Genomic DNA, 15542 nt, shown 5'->3' on the forward strand with positions numbered 1-15542 from the left:
ATGCGCCACAGCCACCCCTAGGAGACGCTGCAGTCGCTGTATCAGCAGCGAGGACATGCTCCTACCTAGGCCTGACACCTGGTTCTTTGCTACTCTGACATTTCCTATCCTAACAAGAGCAAACTCCTAAACTAGCAAACTTAATTCCTTTAAAAAATAAAAACCAACAACACTTTATGTCATAATAAAAACAACCATACCAGATCAAGTTAGACTTGGTTAACAGACTGCCCAAACAATAGAAACGCAGGACAAACGGCAGTGCTTCCAGCAAATTTACTTTCAAAACACGAGTAACATACAGCTCAAGGACCTACCACAGTGCAGATGGCTCTTTTTTGTTGGAAACCTGGCATATAAATAACTAGATGTGTGTTTGGATGTCAGCACATACCCTTACCTCTGCCTCACTGAACACTCCTCAAATAAGGGACTGATTGCTATGGGGCCATGGCAAGAAAACCTGGATGCAAACAGCCTCTGGAGGTGGTTCCCTCGAGTGGAAGCCAGCCCTAGTTCTGGATCCAGCCGAGGGAAGACAAGAGACAAGAAGCACAGTCATATTTATGTCACTGGTGACAATCTGAGCAAAGTCCATCACCTCTGCAGGCTGGTACAGAACTTCTGGTAACGTTTAGAGCTGCCTACTGGTACAAACGTACGCCGTCTGATAGATACACAACTGTACGTGTGGAATTAAACAACACACCTCAGCTTCCAGGGGAAGCTAGAGGAAAAAGAGGGCACGTGAGTGCCAGATAACGGCACCAGGCACCCACTGCCACGATGGCATTAACTCTGTCTCACTATGCTTGGCCACTACATCTGCTCTGCAGAATGGCTGGAGGGATAGACCCTGTGTTAAGGCCCAGAAATACGTTACAGCTATGAAAACATTAATTAGGTAGGGGATAACACAATGGAGCAATTCTCAATGTGGAAGTTACAGTTACTGTTTAAGACTTGCAGGTAAGAGTTGTATTTAATGAGTATTTGGGCATTCAAAATGCACTGGCAGTCACAAAAGGCAGAAATTTCTTTAAAAAAATCTGTCCTGTGCTCTCTTATCAAAGCTAGCCTCTTTACTGTTTCAGCAATCTTGAGTGTTTTAAATTGAGCTGAATTCCATGCTTTTCTTTCATTCCAGGACTGACTCTACATAAACCCACTATCATTTATATTCCTACATAATAGTATCATGAGAAAGAAACCCAGGGTTCACTATGGTAACCCAACAGAAAATGCTCCTGTGTCAAACCTCTCTGATACAAGGATCACAACGATAAATAATCTCTTGACAATTACTATTGGTTATTTTCCCCTTTGATTACGGAGCCTTGACCAAATTCAACTTATTCTTGCTTAAATGCACCTGCTATTTTCATCCAACTTACTTTCTGCTATTTGCTCTGGGTTTCACTAGCTTAACTGATTAGACTTTTAACAGTTTAAAGCGCAGTAGAATATAATCTTAAGATATAATCATCAAAAATATACTGCTCTGTATCTATTAGCTTCTACTCCATACATCGTATCTTAACGCTATAAATACACTATCAATGCTTTTTACTTTAAGTTTCTGTGCATTTTCCTCTTTGACAATTCTCTATCAGTAGTGTATAACAATGTGACCATTTTAAAATTCTATGCCTGTAGTTATTCAATATATTTCCAAATTTCTAAGTATTCTGATAACTTGCACAATATTTTGCTAAATAATTCAGAAGCTGGTTCAAACATCTATGATTTCCAGCAAGTTGCACTATGAAAGCAAAGAGGAAGATGAGGGCCACCTTTCTAGCAGCTGGATTTTCCACTAGCTAAGTCCAGATCCATTGGGGTATGCAGTATTCTCGCTCCATGAGTTACAAGACCTGAACGGGAGACAGACCTGTGTTAGATTTGCAGGACATTCAATGTTGTGCCTTGATAGACTACTTTACAACCAAACAGTAAGCTGAGGACCTTGCAAAGAAATTACTGGGTAACACACAGTGGCTGTAAGTGACAAACATACCTGGTTTTCCTAAGCACAGTGCAGGAGAAGGCTCCTCTCAACAGCTGCTCTGCAACCCAGTTGCCCTTAACCAGCCTGCAGAGGAGCATCTGCACTGCCACTGGCTTTGTGGAAATCAAAACTGGTTTCTGAGTTAGATCCCTAAAATAAGACTGTGAATATCAAGTGGCAAGGATATATATTAACAAAGAACAATCAGGTTAACCATGCAATTTTAAATCTAATCCTTGCCCAGCTTGAACGTGATAAATTTGAAAATCTCCTTTGAACCTGAATACAGTGAGCTTGACCTCATGGAGTGCTGAACGCACTCACTCTGAGTTACGAGAAATTCAGCTGTAATGCCCATTTATACAGGAATGTGGGCAATAACCACTGCCTCAAGCTAGTGCAAGCAACCCAGCGTCAGCAAGACACAGTAACGTTGCACATAGCCCAGATACAACCATAACAGTTGTACTCCGGTTTCCAGCAGTATTGTACTATCTAGACTTGCAGACGAAGCTAGTACAGATACAACTGCAGCAGTTATAACCACAATTCCATTTTTGCTGTGCATGTGCACAAACAGGTGGGAAAAACCTGGGGCTTCTGCTTTTCTGCTAATTTGGACTAATTACTTGCCACATTTTGTCACTTTTTCAGGCTCACTATGTACTGCAGCGTGGGTGGATGCGTACACATCTCAGTGCCATAAGGGGTTCTGTACAGGCTTCTGAGCTTTCCTCCAGGTTGCAGTAAACTCTATTGCTATTCCACAGACTTCTATCACGTCTGGATTAGCTAGAGGACACGACCTCCCTTTGAAATCAGTTTTTAAACAAAAGACAAAACTTTGAACCTTGGGCTAAAGTTAAAGAATAACAGTGCTGGACACTAGATCAATACCTGGCAAATATCAGTTGCATGCAGTGGACAGATGCTTCTCTGCTGTACTTCTCACTATTTCGGTATGCTAATGCAGAACATACCCTTAGGTTTTAAGGGTTTCTTTACACAAAGAAAAATGAAAAAAACACTCTGAAGCAGCTAGGGATTAATAGTTGGTGCTAACCTAGCGATCTCCTTCCTCTGCAGTCCATCTGGAGCAGAGCTGAGTGTTACCTGTTCTGACCACTAACAACCCTTTCTGTCTTCTACCATCTCAATCACTTCTTATGTCCCAGTGCTTTATTTCTGTGAAAAACAGCTGTTAAGAATATTACCAAGTTTTAAACAGCTCTGATTCCTACTCAAACATGCAGATAGTTCACTGTGATTATTTAATAATGATTTAAATAGAAATCACGGTAACATTTCGTTATCTCAACGACTTGTTACAACATACACATCTCAGACTGTATTTCTCAACTGTGCCTCTACGTTTAAAAAAAATGCATGCAGCCTAAATAAAGTTTTTTTTCCTCTTTTATAACAGACTTGACTACTTGACGGTGAGTTGGGAAACATCTTCCTTTTGCTCCTTTCTGCCTTTGATCTGTAACAACTGTACCATCCCTAAAGAGCAACGAGAAGAGTTTGCCAGTCACCCAGTATTTGGTGAGGATTAGTCCATGAAAGAGGCAGGTACTGCACCATTACAGGGAAGTGGCCTAACACAAATCAAAGCGTTCCTCAGAGACCTGGATTTGACAAGTGCTCTCTTGCATTTTCAATCTCTATGCAGGCAGTTCCACTGCACCAGAACATGCACTACAAGAGGCGCAGAGGTGCTGTGCAGTAGCTGCTGCTAGCTACAGCTTGGCAGTGTACTGGCATAAAGAACAACTGATAAGAACCCCAGAAAGAGAAAATTTGTTATGTGGCAAAAACAGTCTTCCAACAGCATCAGCAAACGTAGCTTAGTATTTTCGTACTTCTGGTGATAAAAACTTGACTTTCCATCCCCTGCAGTTGTAAGCACAGAGCCAGACTTTGCTCTGAGCAATACTGATGGGAACATTCCCTCCAACTTCATTCCAAAAATGCGTTTTCTTAATATTACCTTACACTTACACAGCTCTCACTTGGCTCTACAAGAAAAGGAAGAGATGAAGAAACAGCGCCACAACCACTCCTGAGCTTCTTTTAGCCCACGTCGGAAGTCTGAAGACACTGCATGCCTGCTCCTGCCCCCTTTGTTCACAGTACCAAGACAAAGTCTATCACAAACATCTAACCTCACTGGAAAGAAAAAGAATATGTGGAAGCAATTAAGAGCACTTCAGAGGGTATTTGTGATATATTCACTGCAGTTGAGGAAGTGACAGTTTCTTACATTTTGTATCCAGTGCTAGTTCAATCTACAGCGACTCATACACAAGTGTTTCTGGTACAGATCCACACATCTGTCTCCCAGAAAAAGAAATGAGGCTACATAAGGAGCTTTAAAAAAAAAAAAAAAAAGAACTAGCAGGATTGCTAGAATAAGCAGCAGTTCACATCAAGCTGCACTTAGAAGGAAAGCAAATACAGTATTCAGAGCAAGTCAGAGGTCTTTATGCCTACTGCAAGCACAAATGAGAGTTACCTTAGAAAATCCAGAGCACTTTAAATCTTAACAATATCTAGCAACAACATCAGCATGAGTGACAAACAATATCTAGCAACAACATCAGCATGAGTGACATTTAACAGAGAAAACTAAGACTCATTTGGCTGTCACAGAAACTTCAAATTATTCTGCTAAAGTAACTGTCGTCATGTTTTCATGTCGGATGCTCAGTAAGAAAAAAATGCCTTTTTTTTTTTTTTTTCCTTCTAAGGCCAGTGCATATACGCACACATATATCCATACCACCTCTTATCTGTGCCATAGGCATCTGTTTAAATATCTTTGTTTGAGCCAATCTGTCCATACAGTGAAGGACAGGAGTCCAATGACCAGTCAGTCAGCCCACCTGGTCATCCGCTGAGTAGCTTGTTTGTCCTGGTTACTGATTTCTATTGGTGAGGCTAAAAACACCCAAGAACCTCAAACCGGGAATCAGTAAAATCCTGTTGCATCCTGCAATGATATCCTAGAATCTACTGAAAGCTTCCTGTGTACCTTTGAGGAACTCCAGAGACTGAACTGACAACAACTGTCTCCACTCCCCATTTTGTTTCCTCTCCGATAGGTTGACATTTTGTTATATGAAGACTTTCCCCTTCGTCTCATGTCAGCCTCAGTTTTCTAAAAGTTTGTTAAACGTCTTGCAAATCAAAAAAAAAAAAAAATGTATCAAGCAAGTTTCCCTTCCGTATGTGCCAGGGCATCCTTTAGATTTGAGTTGCATGTTTTTTTTCTTTACAAGAGCAGAAAGCATTCCAACTCCTTCCCAGCATCAGTTTATCCCTCACCGCCAAACTTCTGCAATTTATTATACTGTCAGACATCTCAGACTAGGTACACACGTTCCTAAAAGCAAAGTGGATCGCCTTCCCCCCGCTGTTACAGTTTTAGATTGACTAGAAACAAGTAAGTAATCAGCACGATCAATGAAATCCAAAATCACAGCTCTGATTTTTCCACTAAAAGATCCTCAGGAACCCCACCAGCTTTGTTGGGATAATCATGAAATCAGGTGCTGCTTGGCATGTGCAAGAATACAATACCCAGAAAATGGATTCTTAATATGCTGGCGTTTCTTACACACTTAACATACCTGGACAAGGGCAATCTCTCAGCAGAAGTTCAAGCAGACACGGGGCTACCTTGACTTCCATGTGTATCATCCCACTTCGAGGTTTCAGCTTATTACAGCAACTGAGGTGGGGACAGCAAGTACTAAGCAGCTGTTATGGCTAAAGAAACACTCTTGCCTATAAGTATATTGCTCAGAAACCATTTCAATGCAATTTACATCTCTTTTGTGTTCCCAAAAGCTATTAATAAACAACAACACCACCAAAAAAAAAAGTTTAGCTCAATAATCAGCAAGTCAGGCACCAAGACTCATAGATTTGAAGTAGATCAAGTGAAAGATGAGAATATTTTATCTCCAAGTATTCTGAGCATTCATAAAGCATACAATGGTGTTTATGTAACAAAAGAGAAGAATCAGGTTATTAGGTTGTGAAAGAAAGAATCAGCAAATCTATGTTTCTCTGATAATCTTTTGCTCTAACCTGAGTTAGGGCACCATCACCCAAGTGATGATTTCTCCAGAGCTATAGCTAGCAAGATTATAAATAAAAAATAAATAAACCAACGCCCACCCTCAAGTCTTGAAATCTGAATTGTCACATCACTGGTTTTAATAGGCCAACCAAATGAACTTGTTATAAGGGTTATGTATGAAACACATGGAAAAATTTGTTCTTAAAAATAGCTGAAATAAAGAAACAGAAATACCAATTTTCATTAAAAACTAAGGACATAATCCAATACTCATCCTTTCCAATTAGCGTTCTATCAATAGGTGCTGGACTAGAGAACTCAAACAAAACATAGCACCTTTCACTGGTCTGTGCTCAATATTCTCTGTTCCCCTCGTGTTCACAACCATATCCGAAAGCTGGACTTAAACAAAAACACACCTTCATGCCAATGAAATAAAAACAAAAGTATAGTACTTCTAAATAACACTTGAAAAGCAACATTTTTCATTTTAATTCAAATCACAACGTTCATGTCAGCTTTCAAGAATTAAATAAAAATGCAGTTAGAAATGAAGTAGAAACTTGTTTAGGTTTGAAATTTCCACTTGAGCCAAAGTATTTTGCCAAATGATGTGCTTCAGGAAAAACTGTATTTGAAAAAACCTCTCTGTGTGGGATTGAGGTGCTTCAGGCAGTTCCCAGGAACCTGTGGACACCAATAGATACTGTAACCACATGCTCCTTCTAACAGAGAGAGTCTCTCACCTTCACACTTCCCAGTAAAATCCTTTAAACCATAAAATAACTGTCTGTTGTGGCAGAAAATTGTGGCAGAACAGGTGTCCCATCCCTGGAACTGTTCAGACAGGCTTCGAGCCACCTGGTCTGGTGGGAAGCGTCCCTGCCCTCCTCTTCTTTAAGGTCCCTTCCAGCCCAAACCTGTGATTCTATGCAGCGGGTGAAATTCTGGCCCCACGGCAGCCAGCAGGAACTCTGCCAGAAGCGCTACCCCAGGGCTTTCCCCCGAACGTTCACCGGTGCCTGTCACAACTGAGGCCACGTCGACTGCCTGCAGCTCCCCGCACAGGTCCCCGATCCAGCAGCATGAGCTGCCCCAAAAACAAGCAAACAAAAAAGCCACCACCAACAACCACACACAGAGAGAAGGAAAAAAGAAAAAAACAAAACACTAAAACCCCACAACATACTAGGGCAGATTAGCTACTAGCACATTTAAAGAATGAAACTCCCACTGTTTCCTTGTGCTCCCTCATCAAGTTCTTGTTTGTCTTTTACTGGAACTATAAAATCCATATGGAAGAAACTCTCATTTTCACTGTTCCATGCAGCACTTCAGATGTTGTTTCCATTCAATCAGCAAGCAGCAGAATCATAGCATGGCCTGGGTTGAAAAGGACCTCAAAGATCACCTAGTTTCAACCCCCCTGCTCTGGGCAGGGTCGCCAACCACTAGAGCAGGCTGCCCAGAGCCCCATCCAGCCTGGCCTTGAATGCCTCCAGGGATGGGGCATCCAAACCTCCCTGGGCAGCCTGTTCCAGTGCCTCACCACCCTCCGAGTGAGAACGCATCGGCCAGTGCTGCCGGCCCCAAAGCGATAGGCCTGTGGAAGAGCACGCGCACGTGCTGCTCACCCAGCCCCTTCAGCCGCCGGCCGTGACTTCCTGCAGACTTCCAGAAGAGAGCTCTCTGCACCTGCCCCACTCCGTAGGAAGCTCCCCTGATTTCAGTAGGTTGCTGTTCCAACAACGCAGCACCTCTGAAATGTTTTGGCATACAAACATTTGAAAGAAAAAACTTATATTCTGTGTGTAGGTCCAAAAACAGGCAGCTGTGTCACAGATTTCCCGTGGGAAGCTTCAGGCCAAAGAGCAGCTGTTTCAGCTGCTGTTACCTTGCTCGGTACCTGGAACTTGCACAGCTGATCCACCAGATCGCATCTGGTCAAGCTGAGTTGTGCAGTCTCTACCTGGGGAGGATTTCAAGACCCAACTGGACAAAGCCCTGACCAGCTTAGTCTGACCCTACAGCTAACCCTGCTTTGAGCAGGAGGTTACCAAAGACCTCCTGTCATCCCTCGCTACCTGAATTAAACCAAGATCTTAGGATCTTACTGTTGCAGCTACTCTTCAGTAGTCTTATAAGCTGATAGGGCAAGGTTATTTTCTCATTGCTTCTTTAGGAAGAAATCGGACACAGTTAGAAGACAGATAACTAATCCTGCTCAGATTTTTCAGTGCAGTTCTGGACACAGCTTGTATTCTCGAGATCACATTAACACACAATCCATCCCATTTTTTCCCTTACTTTCACTTAATATATATTATAATACACAATCAACGTAGCTTGCGCACACACCTTTTACTTGTGTCTGGCTGAGTTACTCACCAATCCTAAATTAAAATGGAACTTTATGTTCCACCAGCATTTAGGAGTTGTGAAACAAACTGAATCTTGCTACATATATCACTTAGTTTCACGATTCGCCCCAGTTCGTTTGTTCATTTACCTGAAGTTAAAACAGGGCTCTGACTTACTGCTTACAGAGGGCTGATAAGAATGATTAATATTTAACGTTCTCAAGTTCATGTACGTGAAATGGCTCAAATAAGCTATCAATAAGAATATCGTAGCTTAATTCACCAGTGACACTGGAAACGCATGCACATTTTCCCCACCAGAAGGCATATTTCACGACATTAAAATACATGTTTCTCCCTGCATCAGTGACCGTGTCTTAGTAAAGCATACCTCAATTTAGCATGCTGTCAGTCTGCCGAGATAGTCGGAGCACTGCAGTTACAAGCTCTTTCACTCCAGGAACAGCACTGTGCTCACAAAACTGAGCAGCCTAACAGCTGTAACAGGAGAGCACACTCCTAGCGACTGAAACTACTCGCAGGTGTTGAAGCTGCAATAATTTTTCTAGCAAACAGACATTGCCAAATGCCACCATGAAAAATTAAGTCCTATCACAAGCGTAAACAGCAGACCAGAGCTGACAAGTCCTGGAGAAATAATACCCACAGTAACGATCAAATCAAAGAGAAGACTTGCTCTTGATACATTTCAGACTGAGTAATCTTTAACAAACTCCACAGAAAAGGTCTATTCTGACCCCAGAGCAGCACATAGAGCCTGTCGTTTTGGCAGAGTGGATACAAATGCCACCTTTGTACACTGCCATACTCAGCACGCAGTTTCAAAGATAGCTGCAGTAGGATATGGTTTGAAAGTAAGCTGGAAAAACATCAGCTAAAGTCAGGAGAAAATAACCCACTCTCCACTGGGGATAAAGACTAAGCTTTGCATATGTGGTGGGTTTTTTTGTTTTGTTTTGTTTTCTTCCAGTCATAATAAATTTCCTCAGAAGAAAAACAGGTTTTGAAGAGTATTCTAGGAACACCAGGTGAGTTGCAATTTCATTTCATACAGAATTTATCCTGCAAATAAAAAGTTAAGAATATATTCTGCTTACAGGTTAAAAAAAATTATATATATACACTATATATATATATATATAATTTCTGAATCCCTGAATAAGCCAAGAAAGGAAAGTGTTGAAATGACTACAAATTGCATAGTTTAAGACCCTTCACTTCAGCAAGAAAATAACTAATTTTTACTTGGTCTTTATATAAACTCAAGCCTATCTTCTACATAGGAAAAGAGTTTAATCTACTTATATTACCGAAACAGCAATTGAACATGTTGAATTGATTTCCAATACAACAGAAAAACAACGAACGTGGAAAGTGATGTTTTATTTTATTGCCAGTAGAAACTTTAAGCTTTTAAAAATAAAGGCCAGAAAATTCAAACTTCTTCAGCTCCAGACAACTCCTCTGAGACTAAACATATATTTCAATAAGTTTGCATGACTTAAAAAAAATTGTAGCTTAGATATGTGTGGTTTTTTTCTGAGAAACAACAAGTTATCAGTGATTCTCCAAAAGGGGAATGTCATATTGCATTATGGGGGCTATGAAGTATAGTCCCTATATGCAATATTACAGGCTAATCCTGTTTCAAAAAAAATTACTGAAACATCTCAGTTGCATTTCCAAATAAAAATATTTTTGTTTCAAGATATAAATATTTCAACTAGCCATCTGTTGCAAACTGAACTTGAAATTTTCCTCCCCACTCCCCCACATTGGGGTTTTAGGAACTAATTTGCTGGTCAAATTCATTTCCTTTTCTAACAGTAATACCAAAGCAATGAAATAGTAAGGAGAGAAGCACAGAAAAAATGAAGATGTTTCAAATTCATTTGCCTTTTAAATGCATTCTGAGCACAATGCTGTATAACTCTTCCCATTTTACACTGAGTTCTTCCTCTCAAAAACAAGCCTACATTTGCACACAGGCCAACAGAGTATATGAATATACACGAGGAAGGACCACAATACTGTATGTTTCCTTTTTCAAGGCAAACATTTCCTGGCAAGGTACAGGATAGGATGTTCTCAAACACCATCAAAAGCATGCCTGTTAACGTTCAATATTAAAAAACAACTTTTAAAAAGGTTGTTTCTTAGACTCCAAAGTTATGGTATGCTACACCAGATTTCTGTAAGATACCAAAACGCATTTACGTGTGCTACCATCTGTTGCAGGGTAACAAGCCCCTGAGGCGAACATTAGTTAAGCATGGTCTATGGGGTAGGAAAGAGTCATCATTTCTTGGGAACCTGATACCGGTGGAATCTGCCCTTGCTAAACCTGGGACAGATCAGTTTCCCCTAAGAAAGTTTTCCAGCATTTCATTCATATATGTCTTTGGAAATGATGTAGCTTCACTTTTGGAATTCAAGCACTTTACCCAACACATTGCTGGGACATGAATACCTAAGCCTCATTGATCAACATTGATTTTGGAATTACACCTCAGACAAGTGTTTTTGGGAACTCTGTGCCACACTGCTCAGTTAGTAGACTGCAAATGCAGAGATTTCCAGGAGCCGATATGAAAAAGTTTGTGTTACTCTGTCCTGAACAGTCTTGCCCAGAAAACCTTCCTCCAATACACAACACAGAAACCGCACATGCGGCATAGACCCAGGTTATCACACCTACCCAGGCCATCTGAACATAAGATCACCTCTCATTCTGTTAACCACAAACCTCCTTATTTTTCCACCCTCAGAAATTTTAGGTCAATTCCCAGGTATAGAGACTGGGGGAGGCAGGGCAGACATAAGTTTACTGGTGATTTACTTCAAATCCAGCTGATTTTCTACCATCTACAGATACGCATTCCATTAAAAAAAAAAAAAAAAGTAAAATCTGATATATGCCAAGGGAACAATAACTCCTGCAGTTTTAATTGCTGAATATTAACACCTCAGAGTAACCACATTACACCCACAGGTGTAAGACCAAAACTTTCCTGCTTTAATTGTCATTAATTGTCAATTGGAAACTTACTCCAGCCAAGTCAGTCCAGATGAGCAGTTGCAATAATTCTAGTGCCATTACTATCCAGTAAATTTAATACCCAGTGCATAGGTAAGCTTCTACAATTTAACAGAGACTGTTCTGAAGACCTATCCGCTTTGAATCCAAGGATTCAAAAGTCTCTAGAAAGGTTCCCGAGCCACCATTGCACCCGCTTTTACTGAAGAATTACTCATCTTCTCTTTGTCTCAACAATAGTATAACTCCTAAAGCCTGCTTCTGCAGCCAGAACATTAACAATTCCTCTTCCAATGTTTTTGTTAATTGATGTTGCAGTTCTCAAAGTTGCCCAGAATTGCTAACACTTCATTAAAATTTGAGCTCAAGATCCATGTTTTACTCACCTGTTGTTTCTATGTGCAAAGTTATCTGCAACACGCAAACTGCATAGATCTCACTGGCCAAGTTAAAGGACGCCATTCAGGCTTCAAACTGAAAACCAGCTTCTGCTTCCTGAAACAATATCCCTTCCATAGCATTCTCCAGTTACCAATATATCAATATTTTCTGTTTGAAAGAGAGAAAGATCTCTTTTCACAGAAGCAGCTGCTTTTTCTCCCTGCTTTAGTCCTTGTTCTCTTTTCCCTGTAGAAATGTCCTTCAACACATAAAGAGAAATTATGATGCCTGACTCTAGCCACCTGCATTAATCTGAGCAAATAGGGACAGCTGTGCTCAAGATGCCTATACCCTTCCCCTACACACACTCTTTGTTGACAGAAACATGACTACTCAGACAGACTAGAAAAAGAAACAGCAGATTCTTTTTCTGTGGCCTTGAAATCAAGGTTTTGTGACAAGTATCTCAGTTCAGCAGAGCTATGGCATCCAGGACTAGAACAGCCACATGAAATTCAACTTCGTGCTGCTTAGGACAGTGAGTTAGTCAACTAAGGAACACTACTACCTGAGAAGACTAAACGTGAGATCTATGTAAAGATTACATTTGGCAAGTGAAATGTCTACAATGTCATATGAGATAACAACTAACATTTTTTGATTTTGTCCCCGCTTTTTGTCTCCAAAACACTGATATTACGGCCACATTATTGTTGCTTCTTATAACAGATGTAGAGGAATAACGAAGAGGGGAAAAAGCCCTGCTAAGCTCCATTTAAGTACCCTTAACTTAGCTACTTCTTGGCTCAATGCACTCCTGGTATATAGGTCAATTCTAGGGAGTTCTTTTTCCAGTCACAATTTGTCCAGAACAAGTTCAAACTGGTAGCAGAAGGATGGATTAAATTTTCAACACAGAATTATGAAAACAGTGTCATGATTTTTCAACCAATTTCTGAGTCTACAATTTTATCAAAAGACAAAAATAATAAAAAGCATGCCAAAGCCTATGCTGAGCTGTACTACCTGAAATGCTTCACCTGAAGTACAGTGGGAGACAGAGGCAAAGCACATTGTGACTACCCATATCCAGAATTAACTTCACCACACACAGAAAAGTTAAAGCAATGATTAATCAGAACCGATTATAGCAAGCAAAAGGTGCCAGGCACCCTTTCCAGCCTACTCCTACTCTCTACAACATTTTCATTACCTGCTCTGGTGCAGACAACCGTAGCTGAATTCACCCGTGGGTTGCTTTTCCCTCCCATGGGTGGTCAGACCTATCCTTCCAGAAAGGGACATTCTGGGTTCAGCTGGCCGGGCCGGCAGGCCACAGCCCCACGAGGCTACAGACCTCTGCCTCGCAGGCCACCGACACTCACCATGTCCTCTGCAAGCAGGTCCAAGCAGGCCAAAGACAGCTGCAGTGAGATGGCTCCGAAGGGAGCAGAAAACATAGGGAGAAAACGTGCATCTCCTCCCTGCAGACCGCAGCCGCTGACCTCCCTCCAGCCGCAGGCCCTGTGGCGGGAGGGCGCCTTCCGGAAGGTTCTGCTGCCTCCGAGGGTCCCACCCACGCTATTTTCCCTCTCAGGCGTGAGAGTGGGGGGTAAAGCCTGCAGGTAAAATTCTGAATCATTTCTCTGCTGGGTGTAAAAGTATCACACAGATACACTGACACTGAACACACATGAGCAAAAGTTAGTAAGATGTTAAGGCCTTTTCCTCTGTGGAACAAGTGCTAACTTGTTTTGTTTTGTTTTCTTCTCTTTTCTGAGGTAGGTGGCATTGGCCACTACTGAGCAAAGATTTGACTTATCATGGCAAATTCTGAAGATAATAACACTACTGGGGTTCAGACTCCAAAATGATTTAGAGCTCTAGTCTTGAAATGATTAGCCCATGCCTACTGTTCAAAGATCACGCTTTCTGCACCCTGCATATGTGTGTAACACGTCAGTATCTACCACAGTACGGGAAGAGTTGAAATTGTGGCAAGAGAGAAGTGTTGGTACAAATCTCTCTGGTCACAGAGCCACTTGTTCTACTAAGTTTTATGTGTTTAATGACTGGCAGACCAAAATAAATCATACAGCAGCATAGTGAACTGATACTCACTGACTCAAATTCAGAGTAACAGTTTGAACAATGTAGGGGCATGGCAATTGTAGAGCCATTACCACTCAGTGCTTACAGCTGGCTGTATGTAGAGGGGGAGGTCTACAGACCTCCTGGTAGCATCTAGGAAGGAAGAGAGGTTACAAAAAACTTATCTCACATTCTTTGTAAACATCCATTACTAAATAATTTGATCTGCTGTGATTCATGATTTATAGGGCTAATGCTTTGCCTGAAATGCATAGGTTGCAGAAGTGGTTGGCAGGAAAAATGAAGTTCTGTGTCTCTGATAATATCTGATTGTCTGATTGGTAATTAATTGATTGGTAATCAATTTCTCAAACTAGTGGAAGCAGTATCGCTGACCTCAGCAAAAGACTTAAAGCTAAGGAGAAAGTAACAATGTTTTCTGAGGGAGTAGTCTTCTTGGTGGGTGAGGAGTTGCCCCTAGGGTTAGGTAAATGAACACAGGTTTCCTGTGTTATCCATCTGCTTACAACAAATTACTTAAATTCTATCCACAGCTGTTTTGCTGGGGGAACACATAAATTTCATGGATGGCACATTGTTAGTTGGACTTTGTACCATTTTATTTAATCTGAAGATAATCCTCAACCTGAATTCTTTGTGTCTGATCTGTCAGATGGCGAACTGTTGTGAGGAATGCCAGGATGATCTAGAACTGATGTAATGAGTTTGATGATTGGGAAACTCAAATCAATTTCGTTTACTGAGCCCCAGAAGTAATCAGGAGAGATCATGTTTTCCAGGTTAAATACCTTTGCTCTACTTCATAATGCTTTAAGTTAATCTTTCCCTATCTAGTAGTCAGAATGACCAGCATAGGTAATCTTTAACCCCTAGCCGTTGACTAACAAGGGTCACAAAATTTTCACTGCTGTGATCTAAGTTGTCCTAGTGCTATATACACCTTACCTTTGCCTATTATATTGTAGTATTAGTGCCAGGAAAATGTGCTTCCTTTAATATTCATGAAGGTTGTTGCCTCTGGAATATTGTAGGAATTTGTAATAAAAAGACAAACAAATACTAATTTTGCCCACTTCCAGCCCAGTAATTCCTGTAGCAATTTCCTCTCACAAATGTAATTGTCATACCCTAAACTGACAAAAATCAGCATAGCTTTACAGAAATTACTATGTCATAGCAAAGGGACAAATTCATATACATCATTAGATACGTGTCAGTTTTTTCCATAAAATGTGGCCTAAAACTTTGACCAAGATTAGTCTGAAAGCCCACAGCTGGGGGATTGTAAAATTTTCCATAGATAAAACAGCCAACCCCAGATCAGTTTAATTCTAAAAGCATTCACTGTAAGCTCATTAAAGATAGAGGCTGAGTAAAGCCATAAAGGTATAGCTCAAGTTCTCATATGTGAATGGCCATTAGTACAACAGTTAAGTTCTGAGGCTGGTAATCTAAGTAAACGAAGTAAAAGAAAGTGTTTAAATGTCTATTTCACAGGACTGCAGGATGGGAGTCTCCTTGGACTGGTGCCTC

The 15542-nt window shown here is 41.0% G+C and overlaps 1 protein-coding gene across 11 annotated transcripts in view; it reads right to left on the minus strand.

The window, feature by feature from the left end:
• The window catches only part of ALPK2 (alpha kinase 2), an 89648-nt gene that overhangs the window by 14959 nt on the left and 59147 nt on the right, over positions 1-15542 (minus strand). For 3 of the 11 annotated variants that reach the window (XM_066987807.1, XM_066987805.1, XM_066987810.1), the window contains one exon: positions 13283-13516. The exons of the other annotated variants lie outside the window; for them this stretch is intronic. The gene's annotated coding sequence lies outside the window, so the exon portion shown is untranslated. The remainder of the gene's footprint in view (positions 1-13282; positions 13517-15542) is intronic. 11 annotated transcript variants of the gene reach the window in all.

This window comes from Anser cygnoides, chromosome Z (assembly GCF_040182565.1).
Source record: "Anser cygnoides isolate HZ-2024a breed goose chromosome Z, Taihu_goose_T2T_genome, whole genome shotgun sequence".
NCBI classification, from domain to species: Eukaryota; Metazoa; Chordata; class Aves; order Anseriformes; family Anatidae; genus Anser; species Anser cygnoides.